Below are 8,828 nucleotides of genomic sequence, written 5' to 3'. Positions count from 1 at the left end.
GTAGAGCGACCGCCCCGGACCAGGACGAACTTTTCGGCGACTAAGAGGCTTTATGTTTGAGAAATCCGTTGGATTTCCTTGTGGCTTCGTGCTACAAATGGGTGGTTGTCTATTTTCCCTTTCTTAACCCTTCCGCCACCTTGCGGACTTCCGCGGAACTGATTTTCAATATGTGTCCAGTTTCTTCGAGTTGTCGATGAATTCGCCCTCGCGCTGCCAATTGCTAGCTTCCTGGTTAGCTCAATTGGTAGAGCGACCGCCCCGGACCAGGACGAACTTTTCGGCGACTAAGAGGCTTTATGTTTGAGAAATCCGTTGGATTTCCTTGTGGCTTCGTGCTACAAATGGGTGGTTGTCTATTTTCCCTTTCTTAACCCTTCCGCCACCTTGCGGACTTCCGCAGAACTGATTTTCAATATGTGTCCAGTTTCTTCGAGTTGTCGATGAATTCGCCCTCGCGCTGCCAATTGCTAGCTTCCTGGTTAGCTCAATTGGTAGAGCGACCGCCCCGGACCAGGACGAACTTTTCGGCGACTAAGAGGCTTTATGTTTGAGAAATCCGTTGGATTTCCTTGTGGCTTCGTGCTACAAATGGGTGGTTGTCTATTTTCCCTTTCTTAACCCTTCCGCCACCTTGCGGACTTCCGCGGAACTGATTTTCAATATGTGTCCAGTTTCTTCGAGTTGTCGATGAATTCGCCCTCGCGCTGCCAATTGCTAGCTTCCTGGTTAGCTCAATTGGTAGAGCGACCGCCCCGGACCAGGACGAACTTTTCGGCGACTAAGAGACTTTATGTTTGAGAAATCCGTTGGATTTCCTTGTGGCTTCGTGCTACAAATGGGTGGTTGTCTATTTTCCCTTTCTTAACCCTTCCGCCACCTTGCGGACTTCCGCGGAACTGATTTTCAAGTGTTGCTTATACGGAGCTGTTGTGTCATCAGAGAGAATAGCCCGTTCCACGTTCGTCATATTTGCGGGGTTTTGCATAATTTGTGTGCGTCATCAACGATTGAAATATTCTGACAATGCGAAGGGTTCCAGCAGGCTACGACGTGAGCACAAGAGGAGAAACGCACAAGACAAAGGCTGGGATTACGCACCGCCGTGGTGGTTTAGTGATTATGGCGCTCGACTGCTGACCCGAAGGTCGCGGAATCGAATCGCACCCTTGTATTAGCTCAGTACGAAAGCACTATTGCGGACGATCGACGGTCGACAGCCACGCAGCACAAAAACAACGGCAGTCGCGGCACGGGACGGTTGAACTCGGCGGCAACACCTTCGGCAAGAGTCAACGCAGTCGCCGTGAGAGCATCCCCATAAGTACACTGCACCTTTACTGAACAACGGCGCGACTAGGGACGCTAGATGAGTTCGACGAGAAGGATCAGAATTTAGAATCTTTTCTGGAACGTTTAGAGCACTTCGTCACCGCAAATGGCGTCAAAGAGGAAAAGAAGCTCGCGGTATCCTTGAGCGTGGTAGGACCACGAACGTATACGAGGTGCTCAAAAGTTTGGTAGTAGCCACTGTTCCTGGGGAGAAGTCCTTTGAAGAGCTCACAGTGCTGTTGAAGAAACACTATAGCCCACAGTGCTCGGTCATTGCCGAACGTTGCAAACGTAACAAGCTAGCACAAGAGGACAGGAAAGCGTCGAGGACTCCATAGTGGCCTTGAAGCATTTAGCAAGGAAGTGCGATTTCGGCCAGTTTCTAAAAGACGCGCTGCGAGAGAGGATAGCGACAGGCATAAGTCCCGAAGAAACGCAACTCGCCTTATTTGCTGAAGAAGATTTACCTTTGAAAAGGCTTGCAAGATAGCCATGGACAGATATCAGGCTGCGCGACAGACAGCGTTAACTTCATGCAAAGGCAAGGAAGCGGCGTTGTATGGCATATCAATAAGGGAAAAGGGAAGCGAAAAGAAATGGAAGTTCAAGGAAGCCAAGCACGTCTGCGAAAGATGTGGCAAGGCGCATGCGGCTACTGTTTGCTGGTATAAGAATGTCCAGTGTCACAGCTGTTCACAAATCGGCCACCTACAAAAGATGTGTCCCAGTAAGCACAGAGAACTCAAGACTGCAAACGGGGTGGACTGCTCTAACAGTGGCTCTGAATTAGATGCTTACCTTGTTATTGATGCAGTGCATTCTGGATATGAAGTGCAACTAAACGTAGAAGGGCAAGACCTCCGCATGCAAATTGATGATTGCTGTAACTGCTGTAAAAGGATCTAGCGATTCCTGAGAGTGTGAGGCTGAACGCATTTCCTCATGTCAAGTGCGAGTCACCTAGATCCACCCTAAGGACATACGCTAGGGAACATATTCCAGTAAAAGGGCTATGCAACGTTTCCGCTACGATGGGAAAGCAGTCTTTGCGACTACCCGTTATTGTCGTCAAGGATCATGGCAAGCAGCTGCCATTGCTGATGGGGCAAAGTTGGCTCGAAAGGCTCAGGTGTGATTGGAAAAGTGTGTTTGCTGTGAACTTAAGCGACTCTAGCAAGGTAGAGGCGGTGGAAGAAAACTTCCCTGGGTTTTTTTCCAAGCAACCCGTAAAAGTAAAAAAATTATCAAGCAAGGATAGTTCCAAGCCAGAATTGTACGCTAGTTTTTGGCAAGGCCAGAAACGTCCCATTCGTGCTTCGATATAAAGTGGAAGGCGAGCTGGAAAGGCTAGAAAAAAGCGGTGTTACACGCCCTGTGAATCGGACCACTTAGTCGACGCCAGTAGTCGTGATTAAAAAAAAAAGATGGTTGACTGAGGCTGCGCGGGGACTACAAAGTCACAATTAATCCTGTTTTAAAGACCGACCACTACCCCACTGCCCAGACCGGAAGACTTGTACTGTGCAACAAATGGCGGCAAAGTATTTTGGGAGTTGGATCTTTCGGCCGCGTATCAGCCGATTCCGCTTACTGACGTGTCCCGACCCCTACTAACCATTAATACGCACAGGGGGATAATGGAGTTCCAGCGCTTACCATCTGGTGTAGCCAGCGCACCATCCGTTTTTCATTTCTTCAGGGATGGGGTGCTCAAGAGCGTACCGCAGGTGGGATGTTACATAGATGACGTCATTGTGTCGAGAAAAGACGTCACCGACTGCAAAAAAAAAAAAAAAAAAGACGTTGGAACTAGTCCAGCAGCGGCTTAGTGACTACAAAGTGACACTGAAAGAAGAAAAGTGTCGTTTTTTTTTTCATAGTACTGTGACTTATTTCGGCCACACTGTGTGCGTTGACGGTGTCTATCCTACAGAAGAAAAGATAAAGGCAGTCACAGGAGCGCCAGAGCCCACTTGCGAAACAGAGCTACAAGCTTATCTAGGCACGTTAGCCTTTACGCAAAGTCCCTAAGCAACCTTGCCTGCGTGGCAGAGCCATTGTACAGTCTGTTGCGCAAGGGCGAACGGTGGTCGTGGACACGGGAGTGTAGCGAAGCTTTTGCTTCTACGAAACTGCTGCTTGTCAAGAGTAATGTGCTCACCTTTTACGATGTGGCGAAACCAATTGCTGTGTCTTGTGATGCTTCGCCGTATGGATTGGATGTTGTCATTTTTCGCGAGACTGCAGAGGGACACCAGAGGCAGTGGCGTTTGCATGTATAACGCTTACATCAGCACAGAAATACTATGCTCAGCACGAGCGCGAAGCATTAGCACTGATGTTTGGATTTAAAAATTTTCACCGCTACTTGCGTGGACGAGAGTTCACTCTTTATACAGATCATCAGCCACTGCTCGTAATATTAGGCCACGACAAGCCTGTGCCTGCGCTTGCTGTAGCTCGAATGCAAAGATCGGCAATTACCACAGCAGCGTACAAATATAAACTAAAATGCCGCAAAGGAAGAAATTTTGAAGTGGCTGACGCTCGGTCTCGGTTTCCACAGCCTATTGTAGCGGCCGACAAACCTTCCGAGTGTGTCTTGCTATTTGGCTGAGCTATGTGTTACTGGGGGCAGACGCTGCCCGCGAAGGCGGCTTGTCACCGGATTTGTCAGCGGCGGCGGCAAGGACACGTACGCGCATGCGCTTCTCATTCGGCCCAGAGCACTGCTGGTCAGCAACAGCTACATTGTGACCCACCACTGATGCAATCCGAGAGCTCTGTGCGTGCGTGTGCGGAAGCGGGGGGGGGGGGGGCAGTGTTGTGGCCGTGGATGCCCACAGTTATGATGAAAGCAGTGCCGCCGATCGAGGTTGCTTTGGAAGCTATATCGCTCGCCTAAAAAAAAATGCAGGCCAGTTCTGTGAAATCTGAGCAAACAGCGGAGCTGACAAGCAAGCGCCGCCACCTTGCGAACGCAGATCGATTTCTTCATCTTTCTTCGTCTTCTTCTTTCTTTCATGTTTTCTTCTTTCTATTTTTATATTGCCCTCTCTCCTCATTTCCCTCCTCTTAACCCTCGCATCCCTGCTCCTCACCCACACTTCTCTTTCCCACCCATTGCTATGCTATACTGTTCATGGTTATGCTATTGTTTACCTTCTCATCCTCCTTTTCCTCTTCTTTTTCCTCCTCTTCACACTAGTCTTTAACAGCAGTTCTCCTCGCCCTGACTTCAATTTCCTATCACCTGCTAAATTTACTGTACAAGGCAATGCCATGCCAGAGCCTCCTCTATTTCTTTCAATGCCAGCAAGATGCGCCCGATCAAGCCGTTCACCAACCCTCTCCTCTAGCCCTTTCCTGCTCATCTCCAGTGGATAGCCTGCACGTCTACTTTGCGTTCATGGCAGAGAGTACCCTTTAGGTGGTGCCTCACGACGGAGGTCAGATAATTTTTTGTTTTTTTGTTCAGTTGTATTCAGATCCGTGGGGCAGCGTCTTGAATCCTTCATGATCACTATGTTGACTGTCACGCTGGCTCTCTAAGAGACGCGGCGTTCGTGGCGCTATGCGGGCTATCAACGGGGACACGTCACAGCGACGCTGCTGCATGGGCTGCCTTTAAGATGTGCCGCACGAGCGCTGTCAGGCGACGGTGGCATTGCTTTGAGCCACAAACGAATGAGCACGAAGGAACAGATCTGACAGTCCCATGATAGTGGAGAGGAACAGCACGTCTATCACATCTCCATGGCAACGCGCTGAGACGCACGTATGACGCAAGCAGTCATACCCTTTCGGTGGCGTCGCACGACGACCACTCTCTGAACGAAAGCGGACCAACGGTTCCTATTGAGGAGCGAGCATTTGCACTGGTATTTAAAAATGTAGAGGAGATGTTGACCGTGCTTTACCCTCTCCCCTCCTCCGTTCCTTCTTTCTCACCTTCACACCATACCTTCTCACCCTCACTTTCATTCCTCACTCCTTTGCTATACTACAGGGATCTCAAACTCCCCTCAGCCATCGGGCCACAGCCCCGAAATTCAGTCTGAAGAAGGCCCGGACAATGAAGAAAGGCAGAAGTCGGAGCGGGGGGAGGTGGGGGGGAGGGGCGAAATGTCACCTAATGTTGCCATCTGAAGTAATGCCTTTCCCAAATCTCACATATGGGTCATATCCGCAGGGGTTTGACGTAGGTTTCGTGACGGATATCAATGCCAATCTGCAGAATAACTAGAATTCTTAAAAAGAGTTTGTTCTGCGGTGATGTTACAACACGTAGTGACCGCATGGGGTGGCTCAGGAAAAAAAATGCTTGAGAACAGTCCCCGTTCTGTAACTCCCTCGAACAAAGCATTATTATTCGCAATGGGCGAGAAAAGAATGCGAATGCCACTTAGCAAAGTCGCAAAAGTTTAATTCCTGCGAAGCCGCAAGCCTGTAGAGAAAGGTTCGCGGGCCGCGGACCACGTGTTTGAGACCTCTGCTGTACTATTACATGTATGGCGATCGTATGCTAGGAGTGGCTTGGCGCATGCTCGCTTTCTGTGGCGCATAAACTATGCTATACAAGGCTATGTCATGCTTTACCCTCTCCAACTACAAGGCTATGCCATGCTTATCCTTGCCCCCGCTATAATATGTATGGCTATCGTATGCTAGGAGTGGCTTGGCGAATGCTCGCTTTCTGTGGCGCATAAACTATGCTATACAAGGCTATGTCATGCTTTACCCTCTCCAACTACAAGGCTATGCCATGCTTACCCTTGCCCCCGCTATAACATGTATGGATATCGTATGCTAGGAGCTGCTTGGCACATGTCCGCTTTCTGTGGCGCATAAACTATGCTATACAAGGCTACGTCATCTTTTACCCTCTCCAACTACAAGGCTATGTCATGCTTACCCTCGCGCCCGCTCCTTTCCTTCCTCTCGCCCTCACTTCCTTTTCCCACCTCTTGCTTTACTATACTATGCATTGCTATGCTGGGAGCTGCTTGGCACACATATTTCTGCGGTGCATACCCGCCGAGTTTTCCGTCTACGACCCTGGCCTTACTACGATCTTTACAGTTCCGCTGTTAGAACACAACTCTAGCCGAACACACTGCGCTGTATAAAAGTTATAATTTGTGCTTATGTCTTGATTGCACCAGGCAAGATTTGCATTGCCAATACAAAATGTTCGCCCTCTTCCTTTCTCTTATGAAGCTTATTTCCTTAAACGCCGCTTTCGAAAAAAAAATGCACGCGCTTTTATCGACATCCAATAGATTAACGCCAGTGAGCAAAAGAAGTGTTTCTTGCACAGCAAAATACTTCGACAACAGCAGCGAAAACCAGCAGAAACCAAGTGTTGGCTGGCTTTGATGAACATCATTGAGCACTGCGCATAGTTGTCTGAACTCCAGAAGTCCAGTTCGACGTCACATGATGATATCGCTCGCTCAAAGTTGGGCCGGAGGCAGCGCAAAACCACGTTTGTTGCAGAAAGCTTTCGGAGAGGGCCCGGGGAGGATCAATGCATCGTCTGAGAAGATGGCTTTCGCTTTCGAGTCGTCTTAGGCGAATCCGTAAGGCACCCCGTGAGTTTTAGATGCGAAGCATCTTATGGCGGAGTTCAATCTGGTGATGGTGGTGTGCGGCGTGTCTACCCTTACTGCGCATGCGCAAACCCTCTCCACACACCTTCTCTCTGCTCCCCCTCGCCCTCTCCGCTACCTCTCCCGCTCCCCCTCTCTACGTCCCTCTCGCGCGCCTCAGCCCCCCCTGAGCAACGCCGCGATGAGCGCCAGCGCCTACGCGTCCCCTCCCCCTCTCTCTCCTCTCCTACACTCCCCCCTCTCCCGAGCCTGTCGACAGCGCTCCCCGCTCGCCCTGTGAGAATTAACGGCCAGGCTAGAGGGAAGACAGGACGCGCGTAGCGTTCCTCTTCGCGTTCCACGACGCGAGGTCGGTAGCATGCCCGAAGTCGGTAGAATGCCCAACGAACGCCAACGGAACGCGATCGTGCAAGTGCTCCGGCTTCGCATCGCCTCATGGTCCCCTTTTTTGAAAACCATAGGACGGGAAAAAGTGTGGAGCGCACTCAGACCCACTCTCAGACTCGCCAAAATTTTTCTCAACCGGACTCACTTGGACTCAAGCTCATCACATTATTACTTGGACTCACTCCAACTCATGTCTCGACCCGAGTCTGAGTGAGTCGACTCACAAGTCCGTTCGGGTATAATTAGCTTTTTTTATCATCTTGTCAATGCACTTTAACGCCAATATCTCGCATAATATGTGCTCTACGATACGCGTTTTGACCTCGTACCTTCAAATACGAGTTATTAGTGGTTGCAATGTATTGAGCACATTTTTATTGATATGACTCACAAGAGATATTTTTTTATCGAAAACTAGAAGTTCCCGTGAAAGATTCTGCGGGCGGGAGCTTAAGCCCGTAACTCGCGTTTCTCATCAACAAATATTCAGCTGGCATATGAAAGCTAGTGCGTGGGAGCATGTGTGAGTACACGTAAGTATAAACGTCAGCCGACATAAGGGTGACAGTAATGCTGAAGTTGAGTAGATAGGACCATAGGTCGGCCAAAAAACGTGGAACTCACTCAGAGTCACTCAAATATATTTTGCGCTTATGGGGCTCACTCGGACAAAGATTCACTCAAATGTTTCTCACTGGTGTGTGCTGCGTTCAGTCTCAAAGAGGTTCCTGTAGAAAATGAGCTTTTTTTTAATACGCAAGAAGCAGGAACGCAATCACGGTGTAAGATAATATGCTCTTGCACCGTGGACGTGACTATATTCAACAGCGCTAGCACTCGCGTGATTTGACTCTGTACTCTTGAGATGACTGTGAGGAAAAGTTACCCGTGACTAAAGTACCCTGAATACTCTACGTTTCTTTTTTTCTTTCTTTTCTCTTGCGTTTCCAAGGGAGTCAGCTCATTGCTAAGTTCATATGGCACATTAAGTAGTTGATATTTTGATCTAAGCATGTTGTTGGCAGCACCATGTTACGCTGCGCTTGAACGCTGGCGTCGACACGGCACTGATTAATAAGTACGTTCGCACGCACGACTGCTACCCTCACGGAAATCAGCATCAAACCTTTCTTTTTTTACAAAACGTGTAATTGTAAAGACACACTTCGTAACGAAACGCTACACGTTCGCGCATTTTTATACGCAATCAAAAATAATAATAATAATAAGCCAGGATTTATCGCGACCAGTCACGTGTTGTAGATTGTCCAATGAGCGCGCACATCTCGCTTCATAATCACGTGCTGCGAAAGTAACGTGGCCAGTCCCCGCAACAGCGTGAGCACTGTCGTATCTGCTCGTCAGAGTGCTAGCGTACTAAACAAACGTACCATGCTCATAAAGAAAGGTCGCCGTACATGTACGGTAACTAAAACACCGAACATAAGGAAAGATCGCCTAAATATCACAGAATTCAAAAGACCTCGCGGCTACGAC

This window comes from Rhipicephalus sanguineus, chromosome 7, assembly GCF_013339695.2.
Source record: "Rhipicephalus sanguineus isolate Rsan-2018 chromosome 7, BIME_Rsan_1.4, whole genome shotgun sequence".
In the NCBI taxonomy this organism is placed as follows: domain Eukaryota; kingdom Metazoa; phylum Arthropoda; class Arachnida; order Ixodida; family Ixodidae; genus Rhipicephalus; species Rhipicephalus sanguineus.
Note: the sequence above shows the minus strand (reverse complement) of the source record.